The 23949-nt window shown below is 41.0% G+C and overlaps 1 non-coding gene across 1 annotated transcript; it reads left to right on the top strand.

Annotated features, from left to right (window-relative positions):
- Positions 1 to 1504: 1504 nt before the first annotated feature.
- Positions 1505 to 1573, top strand: Trnae-cuc. Its single transcript has one exon. It is a non-coding gene; the product is annotated as a tRNA-Glu (tRNA).
- The last annotated feature ends 22376 nt before the right edge of the window (positions 1574 to 23949 follow it).

Genomic DNA, 23949 nt, shown 5'->3' with positions numbered 1-23949 from the left:
CATTATCTTGAACAGTTTCTGACAGTAATGGCAGAAAATTCTTCACAAACATTTTTTACAAAGTCACCGTAGTATATCAAATTTGAAATGAACATGTGTATCATGATTGCTCATAATACACCGTAGGCAATACTCGCGTATTGTGAAAACAAAACCAGCAGTAAGAATAATATTATCACATCGTTGTAGTTTTATAAATGAAGGTTCTTTTTCTGTTTCGATGCCATATGTTTTAAGCATGAACGTCGAAAAATTCAGAAAGTAAGAAGCCAATACAAAATTATAGCCACACCTGCGGCGTGCTAGTACCTTTCCAGGAATGTTTTTTATTACACTTTGTGTTCTAGCAACAGTTTTTAATGTCACAAACCACTGAAACCTCAATTTGATCCGTCTCTGCACTGTACGAAGGGCCCGCGTGAGTATATTACCGCACTATCAACAGCAGGTGTACAGCAGGGATATCTTTTCTCTCCTTACGCTTTAAGGCTTTTTGCATTCTTATATCAACGTACACGTCTTAACACTACATGTTGTTCTTCGGTTCAGTTGGATTATGTAGGGCCCAGATGTTTTTGATTTGTTTTTAATTCTAACCTGCTTTTTCCAGCTGGATGTCTGATTTGAAATGTTAGCAACACGTGTGTTTTATAGGCCTATCGCAACATATGACCTACTTTCAGGTGCATCGTAGTTCAACCAGTATTGCATGGTTATTTCACATAGACGCACCACACATGCAGTTTAGTATTCAAGGGGCATCACAGATGGATATTAGTATGCAGATGATCTATGCCGAGACTACTGCGCATGTTTAACGCTTTAATGTTGGGGGGTTACTGAACCTTTGGCGCACAATATATGCCTGTTTTTTACAAATGCTTTCTTTTAAGTATAAATATACGTCAGCATAAATGTCAGCCTATATATAATTGTTGTAGACGTTTGCTTAAATGTTTATTATGACATATGACGGACTATTTTATCATGCTAGCAAACAAGGTATCATCTCAGGAGTAAACTGGGCATTCGTTGATCATTGGATCCTAACATGACAAACGGGCCCAGCTCTGCACGGCGAATCTTTTATGTTTGAGAGATATCTGGTCAAGATAAAACATCTCTTACGCATAAAGTCTTGTTTCCAGAATGCCACTTTGATAAGCAAAGTCAAGAGGTTTTTACAACGTATTGTGATTATATGTCCGTTATTAATCTACTACAGTTGAACGTAATCCATCAAAGCGAAAGTGCCTTTAGCTTGAGACGGCAATGGCTATATTGTGTATATTCCAGTCGGAATTTTTGGCTGGAATATTTCCGAAATGCATCACACGCTCCTACTTTAACCTACACGACGTTTTCAAAGATGTATGAGTTCAGACAGATAATGCATATTTTCAACAGTTTTCGTATTGGACAATTTGTCTTTCTTGATACAATCCGTGACCCTTCCCAGAATATCCAATGCCCGATCCATAAGTTATGCGGCATATTTCGGAGCGTGGTGATGTAGTGGTAAGCATGCTGGCCTCTCACGCCAAAGGCCTGGGTTCGAATCCCGGTGGAAACACCAAATTTGTGACCTGGGTCTCATACTGTGTTGTGTCCCTGGGCAAGGAACTTCGTCCACATTGCACTCAGTTCACCTAGCTGTTCAAAATTGGTACCTGAGAAGCGGATATACGGACCTATACGGTCGCGCGAAGCGCTTAGTAGCATCTTTGAAAGTACAATTCCGTCAGGGTAATAATGTAACGCCAGAGAGCAGCATCGTGTTGGATTCTAGGCGCAAAAATTAGCATTATTACTATTATTATTATTCTGACACAGACAAGGGACATAACTCTGCGCAGTATGTTGCGCCACCTGGTTCACCGGGATACCGTCTCGCAAGTAACAAAAGAAGCAGCCTCAGAGAAAACCAGTCCCGATTATCCACCGACTTCCGGTGGACGTTAAAGCATGGTATTAGTGATAATATCTGTCTACACGCGTGTGAATGATTATCTGGCGACGTTGTGTTTGACACGACGGTCTGGAAATTGATAAAGTGACAGTTAACACGTCGATGAGTACCAACCCGATGAAGGGAGTGGTGGTAGTTATGGGAAAGTTGGAATCATTTGTTGAGCAAACAATCGGAATTTTGTGCTGAGAAAACGCACGTACACTTACAGACGTAGTAGATGACATTTACACGTGTACATTGCCTCAACATTAACGCATATTGCGTTACATTGCCCTCCTTTGTGGGGTAGGAATTTAGGTGATTCTACGTCTATTCCATGTCAATGTCATCGAGTACGTTATGATTGACATGTGTTATTACATCTCAAGCTTGTCTGAGTTTGAAAGCTGGGAGGTCCTTTTCTGTTTGGGCCCGTGCCTTGATCGATATGAATGTTCATTATATTACGAAAACTGTACTGAAATGTGCTTATCTTTCGGCAGAAATTTGGTCGGGTCATGTTTGGTTTTCTTATATACATGTAAGAAACTTCGACATTGTAAAGAAGATCAAGGTGTTGCGTCATGAGCAGTTTTGGGCGGCTTGACTTTTTGTTCTGGTTTGGGCGGTGTGTGGTGATACTGTTTGAGGTTTCAGTCAGATGGAAGGGACTTTGGTGAGGTGAGTATAATGGAACCAGTTGGTGAATTCGAAGTTGGGGTGTTGGGAGGGCTTGGTGCAATTACAGACCGGAGTTTGGGAGGCGTGACTTGGTGGGTTGACAATAGTGAATGATGGTGGACTAACTTTTTGATATAAATGATATTAAGTGAATAAGATGGGAGAGTGTCTGTATATAGTTATGTGTGTGTATGTGTGTGTATGTATGTATGGTTATGTGAGTGCGCGCGTGTGTATGTGCGTGTGTTTGGGGTGGAATCGGGGGTAGTGAGTGAATGAGTTTGGTTTTACGCCGCTTTTAGCAATATTCCAGCAATATCACGGCGGGGGACACCAGAAATGGGCTTCACACATTGTACCCATGTGGCGATTCGAACCCGGGTCTTCGGCGTGACGAGCGGACGCTTTAACCACTAGGCTACCCCACAGCCCCTTGGGGGTAGTGAAGCATGTGATGATGACAATAGTGAATGGTGGCGAACTAACTGTTCGATATAAATACTATTAAATGAATATGAGTGTCTGTATATATTTATGTGTTGATGAAGAATTTATTTCGGTATATAGGCCATTGGCCCGTGTACAATAAATGCAAAGTAGTATATGATATATAGACAATATGGTTTCAACATATACATAGGTATATATATATACATGTCTCTTCTAACATTAGATAGAATTCCTTTTAGATAGTGCATGTTTAATAAATAATGAAATTTTTATAAGTAAATTCTTATCTTTGCATGTTAACAACTTATGATATTTGCTTAAAACAGATGGACAATTAAATTCTGGTAGGAATTTGCTTCTTAAATTTGCATATGCATCACAGACAAGTACAAAATGTAATTCATCTTCAAAATTACACATTTTACATATTTTGCTTAACCCACTGTCATCTTGACATCTTACCATAGGAGAGGCAATTGTTGAATACGTAATACGCAGAAATAACGGCGATATTCTGTATATATATATATTTATGTGTGTGTATATATGGTCATATATGGTTACGTGAGTGCGCGCGCGTGTGTGTATGTGCGTGTGTTTGGGGGTGGAACTGGGGTTAGTGAAGCATGTGATGACGAAGTCAATGAGTACAAGGCCTCCTTCACAGAGGAGTACACGGATACAGATGCGGATGATGTGAAAATGAGTTTCGTTTCAAAACAATATACCTTGGAGCATTAGATTGTTTTTGAAAGATTACAAGATAACAATAGACAGTCTTGGGAAGGTTCATATGTAGGTTGAGTGTAAGAGTGATGGACACACCAAACCCTGAAAGTTGGCTGTGTCAGATCCAGCAGATTTGACGCCTGATTGAAGAGGCAAGGCAACGGTTCTCTGTGATACCTCCTAGTATTGGGTTTGGCAGCACTGACATATTCATAATTGGTCCGTATGTTGGCAAGTGATGTTTGGACCTGTTTCAAACCTAGCAGTCGTTGGGTGTACAGTGTACAGGTTCATGTTTGTGTCAGGGGAGTGGTGTGCATAATAAAGGACTCGACTTTGTCATGCTGTGTTGGGATTGTCTGGTTGAACGAGTGTAGAGTCGGTGCTGTGTTTGTCTGCTCGTGTACAGTGCAGGTCGACTGTCATTCACGTTCGAGTGAAGTTAGTAAAGGGGTGTCTGGATTAACGAGTTTACAACTCATATCAGTGTTGTGGCTGTCTCCATCAATGGGTTAGTGAGTAAATCGGGTTACATGTTTAAGCAAAATACATTGAATATCACGGTGGCGTACACAAGAAATAAGCTGAGCACATTCTCTGTGCTGGGTTCAAACCGGAGCCTTTGGTCTGACGAGCGAACGCTGTAGCCTCTTGGCTAAGAATAAAGTTACTATTCGGTTTATGACCGTGAAAGATAAGAGACGATCGAATCAGTAGAAACAGTAAGAGAGGTGGAACTGCAAACGTCTGTTGGTTGAATTAAAAATGAGTGATTGAATAGTCAAAGAAAGAAGATATAGTGGATGTTGGACGCAGAGACAGGTTTTGTTCGTGATATGGAAAAATGACCCTCAGGGAAAGCTCAGAGTAAGTGAAAAAAGGGAAATTCGAAGATTTACGTTAAATAGTGAGTGAAATTAAAGTTACGAAGGGTGAATCAGTGAATAAAGGTCCGCAGTGAATAGAATGCGACAGAAAGGTTTCCACAATGATAAGAACTTGATAAGAACCAAATGTCTACTCTCGTACGAGTCTGACTAAATCATAAGCCTGTGTTTATGAAATACGATCAAAAAGTGATGATACCAGGTATTAGCGAAAATATTTCCTGTCCCTCCACTTGTCCAAGTCAAATTTTCACTTGAAAAAACTCGGAATTACATCGGACATCTTTAGTCACTGGTGCACGGAACATTCCCTTTTAACTTTTTGAAAGCATTCCAAAGTCTGAACGATCCGATAACAATGAGTAAGACAATTTGATGGAGACTGGTTGCTATCCAGGATCAATCTAAATATCAGATGCTTGATTGGCATTTTAGAAGATGATATTTGATGAACATAGAGATTTTTCTGGGTTACATCTTCTTTTTATTAAGATGTGACCCAGAAAAAATCTCTATGTTAATCTAAATATCGACACATTCGCTATTTTTACTGGGTTCAAGGATCAGCTAAACATTAGACGGAAATTGGGGAAACATGAAATCATTAATTTGGATGGATAGGATTATGGTGCCGATAGTACAAGTGTTGTTGTTTTGTTATATTTTATGATGAGAAAAAAACTCAAAACTTTTTGTAGACCGGACAGCTATCGTGAAACAGTGTCTCGTTTACAATGCTAAAGAGAAACAATAGAGACTAATAACCGATGTTTTAAAACATTTAGTGTCAAATTTACACAATTAATTTATCTTAAGTCTTACAAGTTCCTTAAAAACTCCTGTCGTAGGAATGATTCCTATTTCAGTCATCAGACTACATAATTTAGCTATAAAATGTGTAGTCTGTCTCATAGTCCCTGAACCACATTATTCTTCCCTACTGCCTAGCCCTCCCTGCAATGCTGGGGCGGTGGGGTAGCCTAGTGGTTAAAGCGTTGGCTCGTCACGCCGAAGACCCGGATTCGATTCCCCACATGGGCACAATGTGTGAAGCCCATTTCTGGTGTCCCCTGCCGTGATATTAATGGAATATTGCTAAAAGCGGCGTAAAACTAAACTCAGTCCCTGCAATGCTAAAGCCCAAAATGAAGCAAGTCTAGATTTCCTCAGGTTCTGAATCTCCCATCTCACTGGGGCTTCTTTTTGATTAAAATGGGATTATTTGTTACTGTCATGTATATTCAGAGGTTAAGATTAGTCCGTAACATGTGTAGACCCTACCTTCCCAACACAAACATGCCTGGCTTAATGATCTTGTAGGACGGTGTATAGCCTTGCTCCAAGGCTGCACTGAAGGCTAAGCCTATGAATGTATAGTAATTTAATTCCACCCTTTAAAGAGGCAAGTCCAGCTAAGCGGACAGTAAGCATGTCAATCTATTAGTGAGTGAGTGAGTTTAGCTTTTAGCAATATCACGGTGGGGGACACCAGAAATGGGCTTCACACATTGAACTCATGTGGGGAATCGAACCCGGAAACCCGGGCTACCCCGCCGACCCGCCAGTGTATTAGAGGGATATTTATCTTTTTTAGAAATTATCATTTAACTATTAAATATAACTTGTCAGTGTAGTAATGCCGTAGGTTTTGAGTGGGTGAGTGAGTGAGTGAGTGAGTGTGTGTGTGTGTGTGTGTGTGTGTGTGAGTGAGTGAGTGAGTGAGTGAGTGAGTGAGTGAGTGTGTGTGTGTGTGTGTGTGTGTGTGTGTGTGTGTGTGTGTGTGTGCGTGCGTGTGTGTGTGGCAGGTTGGACACCAGAGTGTACCCATAAACAAGGTTAAGGGAGCTGTTTACGTACAAGTACAGATATATGTAATTAATCACACGATGGGACACTGCAACTGTCTCCCGTTTCTCCAAATCGCTCTGTCTTCTAAGACAAACTGAAGACTGCGTTGATCCACCTTGAAGTCGAGTTGTCACTAAGAATGTATACACGCGTGTTCTGTCACGTACTAGGTGGGACCGCCAATGAGACACGACTGTGACACTGTATCATCCCGAAGTCGGTTTTCCAAAAGCCTGGGAGCAGACTTTACACAGTCTGTCTGGAATTTCCTCCAAGTGTATCTACGCTTACAACAGCCCCCAAACAGGAAGTAGGATTAAACTAGGATAATCCGCTACGGCGGTGTCGCGATGAACTTCCCAGCACGTTGTATATTACACAGCTGTCGGTAACGAAGCTGGTTACAGGGTACACAGAGATTCGTCATTGGTTTTCTGACCAATTAAAATGTGTCAGTGTTGGGTATTGGCTCAATCCCCTTTTTAAAAGAAAAATTAATATTACACCTGTGTTTGTACTAGTGCATCCACATTTAAACTAAATTAATATCATTCACAGATAAATAACCTGGTAGACAGACACATAGCCAGTTTGATCGTTAGATAAACCGTTCAGATGGACAGAGACTGGGATAAATATAGTTTGGACGTTTGTGCTCTCAGCAGTTATCCAGCTATGTGACCGTGGTCTGTATATAATCGAATCTGGACCAGCCAATCCAGTGATTGACATCATGAGCATCGATCTGCACATTTAGGAGCCTTTTACGACAAGCATGGGTTGATGAAGACCGATTCTAACTGGGATCTTCACTGGCATGACAGACAGACAGACAGAGAGACAGATTTAGTCACATTATATGGGAAAGTTTTTAGATGGGACGATCGATTCGCGATCGACATTCCTTCTATGGGGCATTATTAAAACTAGATAAATTGTAAGTGCATATGTTGATTTCACTCTGACACATGATAAAGTTATTAGATGAAATTTTGGATGACAGTCTGTCAATGCGGTGCACGTGGGAAGTGCGCTACACACGCACACACTCCATGACACAAATTGAATTAATCTTATCTAAAGTGGCATTTCATTCAATAAAGCTATCGTATTGACGACGGGATTAGGTTTTCATTACATGCGGGTTACCTATAACACTGATTAATGTCTTGCAATTTCACAACGTGGACGTGCTGTTGTAGGTTACCTGGCTTGGTATTATTGCCTTCAACCTGTTTCTCATCTAACACATGTCATGATGAGAAAATACCTCTGGATATTTCATAAACATCTTACATGCAAGTGGATATGAATATTGTTTTACGACGTCAGTAGCAATTGTGCCGTTGAGTGCTTTGTTTAACCTTCATGTTTATCCCGCGCCAGGGGACGGGTTCGTTGTACCAGATGTGACATGCTGTGCTAGGATTGCCTGGTTAAACGAGTGCACCCTGCCATGTCAGAACTGGATTTGCCTGGTTGAACGGGTGTACAGTGTCTGTTTGTGTTTTCTTGATCAACGAGTGTTCAATGCCATGGATTTTCCACGGTTGTTGATTTGAAATGAATGTTGGTTTACGACGTTGACAGCAATTATTTACTTATTTATGTTTCACGGCGGAGTTTTAATAGTACTGGGATGTGTTGACATTGGTCACTCTTTGTAAACACCTATTTACTGTGTTAGTCAGTTCCAGCGAGAAGTATACACAATGTTGGATGCTAGGAAATACCTGTAACTACGTGTAAGGGTGGACGAAGGCAATGACCGTTCCTCGTGCAGTGTCATATCTCGAATTGTATGTGGAACTCTTCTCAATACCTTTGTTAAAACTCTCCCATCCTCTTCCAGCACAAACACATCGTATACACAGCCAGCATCTCAGTCCCACCTGGACACATACTAGCAGAAATCCGTGAAGGTCCGGGTTAGAATATTGGCCTCCAGTAACCCATGCTTGTCGTAAGAGGCGACTAACGGGATCGGGTGGTCAGGCTCGCTGACTTGGTATGCATAATGTTGGATTCTACGAAATACCCGTAACTACGTGTACGGGTGGACGAAGGCAATGACAACTACCCTACCATAAGTATGTTTTGACAAGGTCTCATTAAACAGTTCAAACCTATGGGTTAGTAGTTAGAATAACCTAGATACCTTCTGCCGAACATTATTTACCTTCATCCGAGTCACCACATAATGAATTTAAAGATACCTTCAAAACATTTCAATCAATCAGATTTATGTCAAAAATGGTTTGAAAGTCGTATCAGGGCTTGTTTGGTAAGTCATAAACTAACAACTAGTCTCTGAAGGAACATATTTTACTGAAAAAAGTTCATAGTAAAAAAAAAAATATAATGAAAAGGAGCCCTGAGACTTTCTTCTGGAGCTGAGGAAATCTAGACTTGCCACATTTTCTAGACTTGTGTGGGCTTTCTTGGATATATTTGCTTCAGGGTCTGTACGACAGACAAGGTAAGTCATAACAGGGAATTTTTTGAAAGTTATATCAGGTAATGATTTGTAAGTCATATCAGGGCATGTGTTGTAAGTCATATCTGGAATGTTCGATCCGCCACAGGTAAAACAAGGTCTGCACATTCCACCTAAAAGCAGATCCTCAACACAACAACCCGACGTTCACTATAAATAAAGTATGGTAAGGTGAGCTTCACATGATCAATCGGAATCAAAATCAATCGGAATATTTCATCACTCTACTATCTCCCACGATACATAGGAGACGCATAAGTTTGTGACTCTCCGCCATGACCGCACCCGTCAAAGTTGCCTGAGTCGACGTGCTGGTCGACACCTACATCTGCAGCTGCACCCGCCAGCCCGGCGCGCAAGTGCCGCTCTGTCCCGGCACAGGGGACGTTCATTCATGAAACCCTGTCATTCATTACGCAACGCGATCTTATTCCGGTGATCTCGAAACTTCCCTTCACAGACATAATGACTGTTTTGTACAAGCACGTAAACACACGTTTACAACGGGAGGGTGTAGTCCGTGATTTCGTAATTTTTGCTGAGTAATCATATGTAAATTTTTCTATCATCAAATGAATCAATAACAGTTCCATTTTACGTCTTCGTTAAATGCACGTACCCAATCACCTTTACGGTTTTCGTATGAATAAGTGTTTTGTGCTGTTTTATGGGGAAGGGAGATGGGATTGCGTTACACCCCAGTACACTCCTGGATACGTGTGGGTACTTCTGTGGCCTCAACTCTGTCACTCTCTCCTGACTGATGTGTTCCTGTAGTGTATTACGTCGTGAAATAGGAAGAGCAGTTTCCTGTCCTGTTTCAAAAATATATTTCTCGGTAGTGTGTTTTTTAATTTGTAAGTATATTTAGTAGTATTTTCTAACCGTGATCTCCGGCTGCAAAGCTTTTATATGCTAAAGAGACACCCACGACAAAAGCGTGAACACAACCACAACGACCACAACCACAACCACCGCAGGCGCAGCTACATCCACGACTACTGCTACCACCACGACCACGTCTTCAGGACGACTATCACGTCCAGACCCACACCCACTTCTACGACAATAACTACAACCATACACCACTCTGAACTATATCTGTTGACCGAACAGATTCTGTGTGGTAATAGCAACCTGTGTGGTTGTCAGGAAGTTAAAGGCGAAAATCCTCTATCATCCTTTTATCAAAAACGAAAGCCCAAGGTATACCTCCACTTCCGATAAGATTCCAAGAGGCCTTAAACTTATAAACATCTGTTTGGTTTTATTTTAAGTGGGTCAGTCAACTGCTATGTTTTCATCTGTTTGAAAACACAAACTTTTTTTCCACGAGAACAAAATAAAAATGTGTGGTGAGGGAGATAGGTATCTCCGTATAACGGTCGAGTTTCCCGTGAAGATCTGGGAGTGTATAAGTGTAGTGTAAGTCACACTGTGCTCTACGCTACTGAGTTATTTGTCCTAGAGACGTGATGGTTTTAAATGTTACATATGTGTTTGATTGAGGCTATGGTGTAGAGGTGAATTGTGTACGACCGTTCCTCGTGCAGTGTCATATCTCGAATTGTATGTGGAAGTCTTGTCAATACCTTTGTGAATACTCTCCCATCCTCTTCCAGCACAAACACATCGTATACACAGCCAGCATCTCAGTCCCACCTAGACACATACTAGCAGAAATCCGCGAAGGTCCGGGTTAGAATATTGGCCTCCAGTAACCCATGCTTGTCGTAAGAGGCGACTAACGGGATCGGGTGGTCAGGCTCGCTGGCTTGGTTGACAATGTCATCGTTTCCCAATTGCGCAGATCGATGCTCATGCTGTTGATCACTGGATTGTCTGGTCCAGACACGATTATTTACAGACCGCCGCCATATAGCTTGAATATTGCTGAGTGCGGAGTAAAACTAAACTCACTCACTTACATACTAGCAGAGGTCATACATATGTGTATATGGTCATTCTAACCCAACACAGACACATTCGACATTTCATCTGACACCCTGACTAGACCCTACCACAAGACATACACTACCTTACACTCTATCCTCATCCCATGCATCTCGATCAATATCCTCTCCCGAACCACATCCTTATACTTACACTATCCCAGGCAACACTCTCATTCAACACTACCCAACACATACAATATCCTGAACATCTACCCCGCTGGAACACATTGTGTATCCTAAACCCCACTATTATCCAAACCCCACCCTGATACGTACGCTATCTTAGCATCTAACCCTGAGTGAGTGAGTGAGTTTAGTTTTACTCCGCACTCCGCAATATTCCAGCTATATGGCGGCGGTCTGTAAATAATCGAGTCTGGACCAGACAATCCAGTGATCAACAGTATGAGCATCAAGCTGCGCCATCTAACCCTGAACCCCACCCTTATACACACACTATCCTCAACCCCGCTCTCATCCAAACTCCACCCTAATACGTACACTATCCTCAAAATACCATTCTATTACAACCCCCAACATCTTCTCCTGAACTCCATCCTCATACATACACTATCCAAAACACCACACTCATTCAACACAACCTAACAAATGTATACACTACCCTACGCCTGTCATGTCACGCTACCTTATCCAACACAAACACCCCCAACCACTACCTCACCCAGCCAACCTCTCCACACCCAACACACCCACCCCTGCCACCCCAACCCCACGCTCTACATCAGAACAGTAGCACACAGAACATACTAAACGACGTGGAACAAAACTTAACACAACAATTACTAGAGAACTCACAAAATGATTAAAAGTCCAAAATTTAAGTTAGGGCTAGGTTTAGGGTTAGGTTTGGGGTTAGGTTTCGAGTTTGGTTTAGAGTTGGGGGAACGGAAGGAACTCTTTCCAACGACGTGGTGATTATGATCCATTTGGAAAACCGCCATGTTTAGTAGTTTCCCGACACCTGACTTCGTGTCAGAGACTGAAACATATCAACATTAAAAATATTCTCCCGTGATGTATAGCTTAACGGATGTTAGAATACTTCGTGTCACTTTCTATAAAAAGACAAAACCCAACATTCCTCATTAAACAGAACACTTAACGTGTTACCCAGTAGGTAAACACTGTTCCAGTTTTACAATGTTCTTTTCTTTTAAACTTAATACCTCTTGTACGACTTGGCATTAACCACGCGTAGTAGATTGACGAAATTGTAGACTTCAATGAAGAAATAGTTGCAGGTGGAACATGTTTAAAAATAATTAATTTTCGTGTTAACGTTCAGGTATGTTTTTCATATAATGCAACAATCTTTTAACGCCCTAACATTATAACTGCTAAAGAGGGTATCGACCACACGGAATTCATTATCTAACACCTATGGCCACACGTGGTGCCAATTTACCTCTGCAGCAAAATATACGTAGGTTCACGTGTTAGGAAAGACCAACCATTGCCATTGTTGTTGCGTGTGGTGCCAACTGACGCCGTGTAAGTCAAGGTACAAGAAGTATTCTTGCAACTTCAAAACCATGTGTTCACTTGTTTGTTCCAGCGATCTCCGTCAGTCGAGTTACGTTTCAGATCATGTTTACTTTGGTCTAAAATTGAATTTATCCTGAGATATTTTAAGAATATAAGGGACAATGCCTCGTAAGAATGTCTCGTTAAACCAGATATATGTTCATCCCGACTGTTAAGCTGTGAGAAATAGTGTCCGGATCAACGGGCTTGGTTGTAAATGGGTACCAACATTGATTCACAAGGAAACAGTTCTAATTTGTTTAATTGTGTCTAGTTCGGTATCATCTTCCATTTGATGGTCATTTGGACTCCTTTCAATGTTTTCAGCCAACTATTTCTGATGCCCCCCTGGTTTGATGTTGTTGGCGAAAGACCTACTCCTTCAGTTTCATAAAGATTACATGCCGTGACCGAATAACTACAGACACATAAAACTGGGTGTTATTTACAACTTGTAGTACGGAGTAGTATACAGCATGCTTCTAGGATTAGTTTAGTCAGAAATAGTTGACATATATAGTATAACCTTGAATGAAAGAAGTCTGTTTAGGTCAACACAATAACCAGCATCCTTGAAAAAATAGACGTGATAAAATGTCAGTCCGTTTACCACATTTTCAAAATTCATCTATTTGTGTCAGATTATGATTTTATCTACATTATATAACTTATTATTCAACTTCTCGTATATAAACTAGCGGGCAAGTGCTCAATTTACTAGGAATGAAGTTATCCACATAAGTACAATGTGTGAAGCCTATTTCTGGTGTCCCCTGCCGTGATATTGCTGGAATATTGCTAAAAGCGGCGTAAGATTAAACTCACTCACTCACTCACTAAGAATGAAACACATACGAAATGTTTATTCGATCATGATGTATTTGATAAGGGCATCATTAGCGATATCGCATGCACCATATCAACAGTGCACAGCAACGCCCATATGACGTCGCAAGGAACATTGAGTCACATTTCAAGGAACACAATAAAAAAGTTCGCAAGCGTGCACAAATGCCGTCTCATTTTAGCACGAAATAGACACTTTCCTTAACCAGATATAACACTCAAGAGGTGCTTAAGAGGTTACAATGAATGACCGCGTCTATCGTCACGTGATCACTGAAATGAACACGCTTCATATCTGAGTGACTGATGTCAATTTCGTGTAATCGTCATCACTTACTTCCGCATCGTACACAGAAGCCCTCTTACGATAAACGTTCTCTATCCTGTTTATGTGACAATCGCTACCGCCATGCATTATACATACAGACTCGAATGTGCATGTCACATGAATCATAACCAAAACAGAACAGTACATATAGGTTTTGTTTAAGTACACAACAGAGGTTGTTGAATAATATTCAATACATTTTTATTATTATTTTCGTAATGTGTACAGTATTATATTTTCATATGTCAAGATGTGATATTTGTTTTAAGCATTATGGTGATGACCATTGTCATCGACGTCTCTTTATTTGCATACAAGTTCAGTCGTCAATCGTAAGTCGTTTGGACAATATATTGTAAATATATCTTAATTTAGAAACTGTTCAACTTAAAAAAATATTAAGTATATATTGATATACTTTTCAGACACAGTCAAAAAAAGGCGGAAATGCCTACCGTGATCCAAAGCAATATGGCGTAACAACTGTTTGGGAAAGATAACTCCAATGGGCGTTGCTCAGTGCAACAAAGTTGTGATGACATTCGCAAAAAAGAATAAGCAAGTCCATCTTTCCTACTATTTCAATGTCATACAACAAACTCAACCGATGCAGACACTAAGTTACAGTTTTCAAGTAAGAATATGGTATTTTCAAAACCTTATCGGGCATTTTGTGTTTGATAATATTATTTTAATGATCCTGTTTGGTGTATACGTGTCATCATCATCATGACCATCTCCATCATCATCATGACCATCTCCATCATCATCATGACCATCTCCATCATCATCATGACCATCCCCATCATCATCAGCAGCAGCAGAAAGGAAAACAACACCATTATCGCCATCTTTTAAACAGCCTTGCCGGATGAAGCATTTGAAGAAAAGGTGAAAGGAACCTTGCAACACAGTTTTAAAAATATATTTTAGAATACTTTTCTATTTTCTGAAACATTAAAGGGGACGTGTACTCGATAAAACACTTTTTTCTGAATCAGAATTTTTGAATCAGTGAATATCAGTGCTTGAAAATGTACACTCATTTTTCTCACATTGAAGTAAAATGCTCATTGACAATATAATTACTGCAATTTTATACCATTATGAGGGATTTGATTTCCGAGCTAAACAGTTCATAGTTACCGCCCTTTGATTATGACGTAATTGCCAATTGATTTAGACTGGTCTCCTGTCTAGTCCCAAACCACAAGAAATAAATCATGTGAAAAAGGAGTATAAAATATACATAGAAGCATTATAACTGAAAATGTAAGCAGCAGGAAAGATTGATAGTACGTTTATTTCATTCATAACCCTTAATGAAAATACCAAATATGTATAACAACGTAGAGTGAGTGAGTGAGTTTAGTTTTACGCCGCACTCAGCAATATCCCAGCTATATGGCGGCGGTCTGTAAATAATCGAGTCTGGACCAGACAATCCAGTGATCAACAGCATGAGCATCGATCTGCGCAATTGGGAACCGATGCCATGTGTCAACCAAGTCAGCGAAACTGACCACCCGATCCCGTTAGTCGCCTCTTACGACAAGCATAGTCGCCTTTTATGGCAAGCACATGGGTTGCTGAAGACTTATTCTATCCCGGATCTTCACGGGTCATAACAACGTAGAGGTACGCATGGCACCACTATCGGCAAGCAACTTGCCGTTAACAAACACAAGTAAGTTATATCACCTGTTATATCAATGTCTATAACCAAAACAGGTGGGTTATATCTAAGCTGTGTCAGTACCAATAGTGCTACATTGTGTTTGAAACTGGCATCTTGATTTACCGTTATCCCAGGTGGCTTCAACATCCCCTACTGATTTGCAACCAGTGTCTTCCATACATCGTCAGCCAATTCTTATTCTTTGGTATACCTTTTACAGGGACCACTATCGCTCCACGTAATGCCAAGATTAACTGCCTGACAACTGAAGCAATAACATTCCGACGAAAACATTATTATCCCGTTAACACAACGGGTTTTCGTTTGTTTCTATCTCGCATTGCAACATATGAGATAAGAGGTTCCGAGATTTACAACGACGTCTAGTCAACAATGACTTGCTGGAGATGAGGATGTTGCGCTAGCGGTAAATTATGTCCGGGTTACTTACTCCCAAAAAGGTTTTTCGAGGTAATATCAGGAATGATTTCAATCCTATTCTTACCTCATTAGATTTGAAGGTCACGCTGTTTCATTTAAAGGTCAGTAAGGTGTTCACGTGGATAGGCCCATTTATTTTACTGTTAGCTTGAGGGCGTTTTTTGGATGGCATTGATAATGGTAATGTTGTGTTTCGTTCTACAAAAAATGCGTTTTTTTGGCCGAAGAAAGTATATGTGAAGAAACTTTAGGTATTTAAACAGCTGCATCTCGAGAACCATTCGCGGAATGGGGCTAACAATGCGTTTTTCTCTTATCAAACATTTTTTCCAGTGTGTAATCACATTAGGATGTACACCGCTTTCAGGAATTTGCTAGCCTTAGGATGTTGGGGTAAACCAAATATAGTGTCCCTTGAATGAAGCGCAATTCTTTTAATGGACACTTTATCTACTGAAACTAGCAATAACACCTTTGTACAAACAGTACCCAAATATGAATGAGGTTTACATGGCAACGACTCTAAGGTTAACCACGAAAATTTCATTTGTGTTAACACGTTCCATTCTATCAGTGACACAATAATCGGTTAGAAAATACTTTTCAGTGTCTACAGTTCAAGTAATATGTACTACAAATACATTATATTTGAGATTATACTCTCTTTGTAAATTACACATTCTAGTAAATTTGTTGGGTTGAGTCCCATCCGGGATTGGAACCCACACCCTCAGAATAAGTCACCTAATCGCCGGCACACTAAGTCAGCCGCCTAACCCGCTCAGCCGTCGCGGCTTACACAAACAGGGAAGTCGGACAACTGGTACTCTTGACCACGGACTTTGTGTACCACGGAATGCATGAGATGTAATTCATTCTAAGGGCAAATAATGTGATAGGGTGAGCTACATATTATATCTTGTAACTATCATTGCCCAAAATAAAAGAAATACTAGACAACAACACGGTAATTCAGTCTTCGAGACGCGTTGGTTTCTGGACAAGTTCCGGATACTTTCCGGAAGGTTATCCGGCGAGTTTCTGGGTGGTTCTGGAAAATATAAACCAGGCTCTCCCCCGGCGTGGAATACATGCCAGGTACATCCCTCACATCATATGGTCAATCAAAATTGTAGCAGTATGTGGCGTTTCTCGATAATAATCTCACAAATTCATCATCATTGCAAGCATGACGCTTAACGTCTGTAAAGTCTTACGTTTGAACAGACGCGCCGATGTGTTTACCTTGCTTGTGGAGCTACGGAAGGCTGGTCGGAGTGTGTGCACCTGTGAGTGATCCGTTGATGGGATATCTCTACCAAGATAAACTAACTAATATATTATAAAACAAAACATTTCAGGGGCCACGCAATACAAGTATTGTCGATAACGTTATCCCGAAACAGCAATAAACCTTGATGGTTTAAGGTTGTAGCGAGTATATGTCAACTGTTGGTCGGGTTTTTATCTCCCAGTGATGTATGTATGTATTCCCTTTTGAATGTGTACAACCTCGTGGTGGAGGACGGGGGTGTTTGTGTGGCTGCTGCTGGTAGAACAAAGGGGCGATCATGAGGTGGGCCGTTAGCCCAATGAGCTGCGTCCCTCAGGGAGTCCCGGAAACCCGGAAGCTATAACAGAAGGGTCGTGTCCTTACTATGTGTCAAGGCTTGTCACAGCTTCACAGTCTTCGTGGGGTTGGTGGGATAGCCTTGTGGTTAAAGTATTGGCTCGTCACGCCGAAGACCCGGGTTCGATTCCCACACGGGTACAATATGTAAAGCCCATTTCAGGTGTCCCCAACCGTGATATTGCGCAATACTGCTAAAATCGGCGTATATAAAAGCATACTCACTCACTCACTCACACGATCACTCTCCTCGTGGTTTTCTGAAAGAGTTCCTTAAGGCGACTCACTCACTCACACAGCTTAAGTGTCTTGTTTCTTGATCATATAAGTATTTCATGTGTATGTAAATTTGAGATGGTTTTATGTTTACTGTGGGTTTTTGTATTTTTTTGTGGGGTTGCGTGTTTTTGTAACCCAGCGGAACCTTGAGACTACAAGTACACAAGTACAGCCACTATACCACGGGGATTGCCATTCCCAAGTTGGCCTGTATATCTATGATCACTCCTCTGCCTGTGGTATCTGACTCTCCTTCAACTAAGGTACATCGTTTCCCGAGACTGATGGAGGCCTACTCCTGTGGCTATATGAAAGTATCATTGTTGTATACATACTGTTTGGCTATACAAATGCTGTATGTTGTATGGTGTAATTGATACTGTAAAAACTAACAACTAGTCTCTGAAATGAACATTTTTTACAGAAAAAAGTTCAGTAAAAAAATAAATATAATGAAAAGGAGCCCCGAGACTTTCTTCATTTTCAGAAGCTGTGGAAATCTAGACTTGCCACATTTTCTAAACTTGCGCTTTCTTGGATATATTTGCTTTAGGGTCTGTATGACAGGCTAGTAGTATCAGTACTACTAGAAACAATGATGACAAACAATGATGACAAACAATGATGACAAACAATGATGATGACAAACAATGATGACAAACAATGATGACAAACAATGATGATGACAAACAATGATGACAAACAATGATGACAAACAGTGATGACAAATGATTGTATTATGTCTTGTTTTTCAGTACTGCGTTTTACTCGAGTGTTTATCTTTTAGTGGGTTTGTTGTGCCGTGGCTTACACCCATTGCCAGAAATGATGTCGGCCATCCTTCAAATTATTTCACTTTCAATTTAAACAGACATACATGGTTTCAGGTTTTCCAAATACTGTGTATATTATGTCATCGCGACACGAAAAGTGAATCGCCTGACCCAATTTCCACCTCTTCAACTATGTTTACGTATATTGGCTGTTGAAATTGTTCCTGCAGACAGTATTGTGCAAATTCACTCATACATTGGCACTGGACCGAAATATTTCCCCGCGGTCTAAAAAAGTACGAAATTGGAAACGGGTTTTACGTCTATCTCGTTTTAAAAATTGAACTTGGTTCTGAGACATATTTATCGGGTTAGAGGAAGGTAAACAGCTTTTTACCAATGTAATGAATGTTAAAACTTCATTCACAGTTTTTGCTTTCGTACGCAACTTGTTCCCATCTATAATTACATTACTGTATAAAAACTAATGAGTTGAATTATTTTAAAGATGAAGGGAGCAATTAAATGATCTGTTTTTATGAACGAATGCCAATTATTGCTTTCAGGATTAGTCATGACTATTTCGTAAGTATAACTTACATAAACATCACATTTTGACAACTGTCAAGCGTTTACGCATGCATAAGTAATCCGATTGACAGTATCGCTACCGATCGTGATTCGACGAGATTAGAACAAAGCCCTCCTCTATAGGCCACGTATATCTAGTAAAGCCACGTTCAATTCTCGCATGATCTCGCCCGACCTGAAAGGACGTGGTAGGCAACTGTTGTGACAAGATAAGATATATCAACACACGTGTTCTCACACGTCAGAGCATTTAACGTCGATGATCAGATTTTCTGGTGTTCTGCTGTTACAGTTTCCGTGGACATTATCGTGATCTTGCACACCTTGACGACTCCCGAGAAGGCGTGTTCGGTGAAATAAAAAACAACCCATCTTTCCAACAAACAACACCTAATAAAACCATGGACGTGACAATACACACGTATTAAACTGAGGTTTAGAAAAAACAACAACACCAATGCTATCCGATACCATATATACCGAAGATATTCTAACTTGGAACATTTTTGTTAAGTTGTTAATTTAAATGGAATGACTCGTAGTGATTCCGGGCGATAACAAGTCCAAGCAAACTATGATTATCGTACGAAGGGACAGAGTGGACTGGATGGCCTGGGTGGCTGGCTTGTTGATTGGATGCCGTTGTATTAACCGTTGATTACGATGCGATACTCACGAACTCTGACTTCATACGATACAACCACGCTATGTAGCGATATACTAATACTATACTATCGGAATCTTGACCATATACATTTTGTATGTAACTGGTAATACGGAACCAACGTTTTGAGTTCAGAATGTTTTTTAGCTGGCTGATTTGTCAAACATGGGAAAGCTTGCTGACCTTTAAGAAGCATATTAGTTTTACAGATACACAACAAACATCCAACAGCTGGTCGGAATAACTGCGCATAAAACCATCAGCTCAGTCGGCCTTTCGCCTGTCTCAGTCGCCTCTCTGACGAATTATTGCGAGATCGGCGCAATACCATACTCACTCACACTCTCACTCACTCACTCACTCACTCACTCACTCATTCACTCACTTACACACTCACTCACTCACTCACTCACTCACTCACTCACTCACTCACTCACTCACTCACTCACTCTTGAAATGCATCATATGACCGAAAGCATATACTACACCATAGATCTTTCCAGATATTTCAGCGGTTCTGAATTAATTATAAAACACACACATTTCTGAATTTTGAAATATTCTTGAAAACGGCGACGTTTATGATTTTCTAATAAACACTTCCCACAATCCACTGTTTTACGACGTTGATGTTAACGGTGACTCATTGCCACAATAGTATGCTCCCTGAAGGCCAACACAGACAGCTCACCAAACAGTCGGCCAGTAACTACAACAGACCAGGTCCCAAACGTGCACTTTGCTGGATACCCAACGCTGGACGCCTCGCTCCCTACTGATGTGTTCGCTATTACAGCCAGCATCGCCTCGGGATGGTTCACCGTGTCTTCGCGAACTCCACACACAATACAATGTTACCTCGGAGGTGCTGATAACAGATGGTAGACAAGGCAGGGTGGTTGTTTTTGTGTGTTTGTAAACAGTGAGTAATGGTTCGAGACATATTGTATTTATCCTGCCGTCTACATTTACGCAGCTTAAAGGAGTCTGATCTGTTGTCTTCGACCTGTATGACTTCAACATCTACCGAGTTATGTTCCTGCGGCTGCTGGTAGGATCAATGGTCCCCTCTGGGAATTGTGTATACTGTATAACCATTATCACTAGTCCCTTTGATAATTCCTCGATCGACCGAAACTTACTCTCAACGAACATTATGTGTTTACGGTGATGCAATCCTGATGTTTTTCCGAACATTGTCCCAGCAATCACTATCTCCACATCGTAATCACCATCATTATCTCACCATCATTATCTCATCATCGTTATCGTCGTCATCATCATCATCATCATCATCATCATCATCATCTAGAACAATATCAACACTGTCCAACTCGCTTTAGAATTCCAAATGAAAACAATCCACATCACCCCATTGCGCGTCTAGACGAACATTATTTGAGTCCCTCGTTTAAAGTTATTTATAACTTTCATTTAAATTCATCCCATAAAGAAACCATCAAGCTTCCTTACTTCAGAGTCAAAGGGGGGGTTTAGTGGAATGAACTAAAATGGCGGTGACAGGTGTAAAATGAACCCAGAGGAAACAGAAAGTCTCCAGCAGACCATAGACATAAAAACTTTGACAATGCTAAGTGCAAGTTTAAAGCAGATCTATTTTTACCTTCTGTTGTGTAAACACACTTCAGTTGTTGAATATGATTAGGAACAATACAAGGAGCCAGCCGTAATATGACGGATTATTGCAGGAAATATACGTCCACCGCATGTTTACACCAAGACGTTTAAAAAGCTTCACTTAGGGCTTGACTGTTGTAGCCTTTGTCACACAATGTTTGAGCAAGAGTCCTATTACTCTTGTGGTATGAGAATGCTCGTTTGTACCTCAAAAGTTTTGAAGTGTACAAATATATACGTAAGAGCTGCTAGCAAACTGCTCGACATATAGGATCGTGTGACTATTGAAAAGCCGAATGGCAATAAATCGTTATGCCTGCATCTATATACGAAACAAATGAACCGCTTTCGCTGGTCTCCTTCATGTCCAGATCAGGTGGTTAAGTCAGTGGAAGGTTATTGGCTATTTGTCCATCGCTGAACAGTACTTACGGTATCAGATCAACGTTATACTCGATGCTGATTAGGTTAACGTCCCTGGACAATTAACTGCTTTTGATTTTCTCAATCAGGAAGACCATTCCGAAAAAAAAGAAGAAAAGGGGGTCGTAATAGCAGTTTACATAGGGACATCAGTTTTGAAGAATCCTCATCCTCATCGTCTTCATCATCACAAATGAACACCATACTGCACAGAGAAAATGAAAGGGAACCTTTCTTCTCAAAGAACTGCCTTGGATCGTCGATCCTTGGAACCAGTCACATTACGAATTGTAGCCTGGGGGAATGTTCACCAACCCTTCCTGCAGTGCTTGTGTCAACTGTTGGAGGTTCTGTGGTTGTTGCTGACGTGATAGTAGACGTTGATCAAGAGCATTTAGGGTTTAGATGTGGAGACCATGATGGCAGTATTTGGATGTTGAGGATCCTCAAAAAGGGCGTTGTCAGTGTTGTGTGGAAACATGACGTTTGCTTGTTGCATAATGGGAAAGATATGTGGCCGAAGAATTTCAACTGTGTTGTGCCATTAAATAGCTCCGGATGTGTACCAATTCTATTCTACCTGTATGTGAGATGGCTGCCCATTACACTCTCGCCACCAAACCTGTCCACTTCCGGTATGCAGTTTCTGAAAACGTCGGTACGGAGGCGTAAAAATCGTGACTCGTTACAAAACCAAACACATCTCGATCGCTTTTGTGACCATACCCTGAAGTCGTAACCACCGATGGTGATCACTCAGAATGACGTCACAAGCCTGCGGTGTGTAGACGGATCCTCACTGTCTGGGCTGAACTCCTACACAATATTGATGTTACAGTTGCTGTAGAGGTGGCCGTGGCGAGTCTGTCACGTAAGTGACGAACCTGTATGAATCTGTCCTCAGTGGTGACACGTGGTCGACCGGATCTGAGTTGACCTTTGCGGTTCCACGGTCTTGTACCCGTGAAGGTCCGGGTTGGAATGAACCTTCAGTAATTCATGCTTGTCGTAACAGGCGACCACCGGGATCGGGTGGTCAGGCTCGCTGGCTTGGTTGACACATGTCATCGGTTCCCAATTGCGCAGATCGATGCTCATGCTGTTGATCACTGGATTGTCTGGTCCAGACTCGATTATTTACAGGCTGCTGCCATATAGGTGGAATATTGCTGAGCGCAGCGTAAAATTAAACTCACTCACTCACTCCAAGGTCTTGTAATGGTGTTTGGTGACACCTGGAGAAATCTGGCCCCGGTCGAAGCCGATTCGCCTGCCTACAGTGAGCCGATGGCCTTGCGGACTTGAGGCTCTGTCAGTCGTGGTATGTTTTCACTTTTCATTTGTGTACAAGAGTGATGATTGACAACAATTCATCTTACACGTTCATTTCATGTTGGTATCTTTGGCCGCCGTCTTACGTGCTTGAGTTTTTGGAATTTAGCCCACTTTGATACTATTAGTATATTTGGCCGTACTTTGTTCCGCCCGCGTACATCACTCCCGATGCATGCAGAGAATGGAAATGCATACTTGGTATTGACCTCGTAAGAATAACAGCAAAACTGATATATTTGACATTTTACTACTTTTGTGTTTCATTTTTGCACAGTCCTAAAACCTATACTCTTTCTGACGCAGCTATATATGAATAGTTGACGTTGTTTTCAATGTTGTTACAGGTAAATAGTTGACTTGCCTTTGCGTGTGTTCGTCGAAGGTGTCATCGGTAGGGTCATGTGCGTTTTCGCGAACACCCAGTGTCACTGTTTTATTGTGATTCACGAACACTCATGGTGATGTCTGAATCGATCTGTTGATTCCTGTATTTGAGATTACCAATGATTATGGAAATGTTTTTTGTCGATTTTATTTAAAGGCAACTAAAGCACAGCCTTTACATAATCCAAAACCATTTTGCGATATGTGTCCTACGGTCGGTTCACCACTGTGATCAAAGCGTGTATTAATTCCCATGGAGACCCAGTCATGTATGAACAGTGAATTGATTCATGCTAATAACCACTTAATATGACATCCATCATGTAAATATGCCTCACATTATGACAAGCAAAGAAACTGACATCTCATTCTCTGCTACTCTAGTGTGCATCTTTA

Source organism: Haliotis rubra, unplaced genomic scaffold, assembly GCF_003918875.1.
Source record: "Haliotis rubra isolate DU_JTF1 unplaced genomic scaffold, ASM391887v1 Scf5, whole genome shotgun sequence".
Classification (NCBI taxonomy): domain Eukaryota; kingdom Metazoa; phylum Mollusca; class Gastropoda; order Lepetellida; family Haliotidae; genus Haliotis; species Haliotis rubra.
The sequence above is the reverse complement of the archived record's forward strand: the minus strand, read 5'-3'. Positions and strand labels throughout refer to the sequence as shown.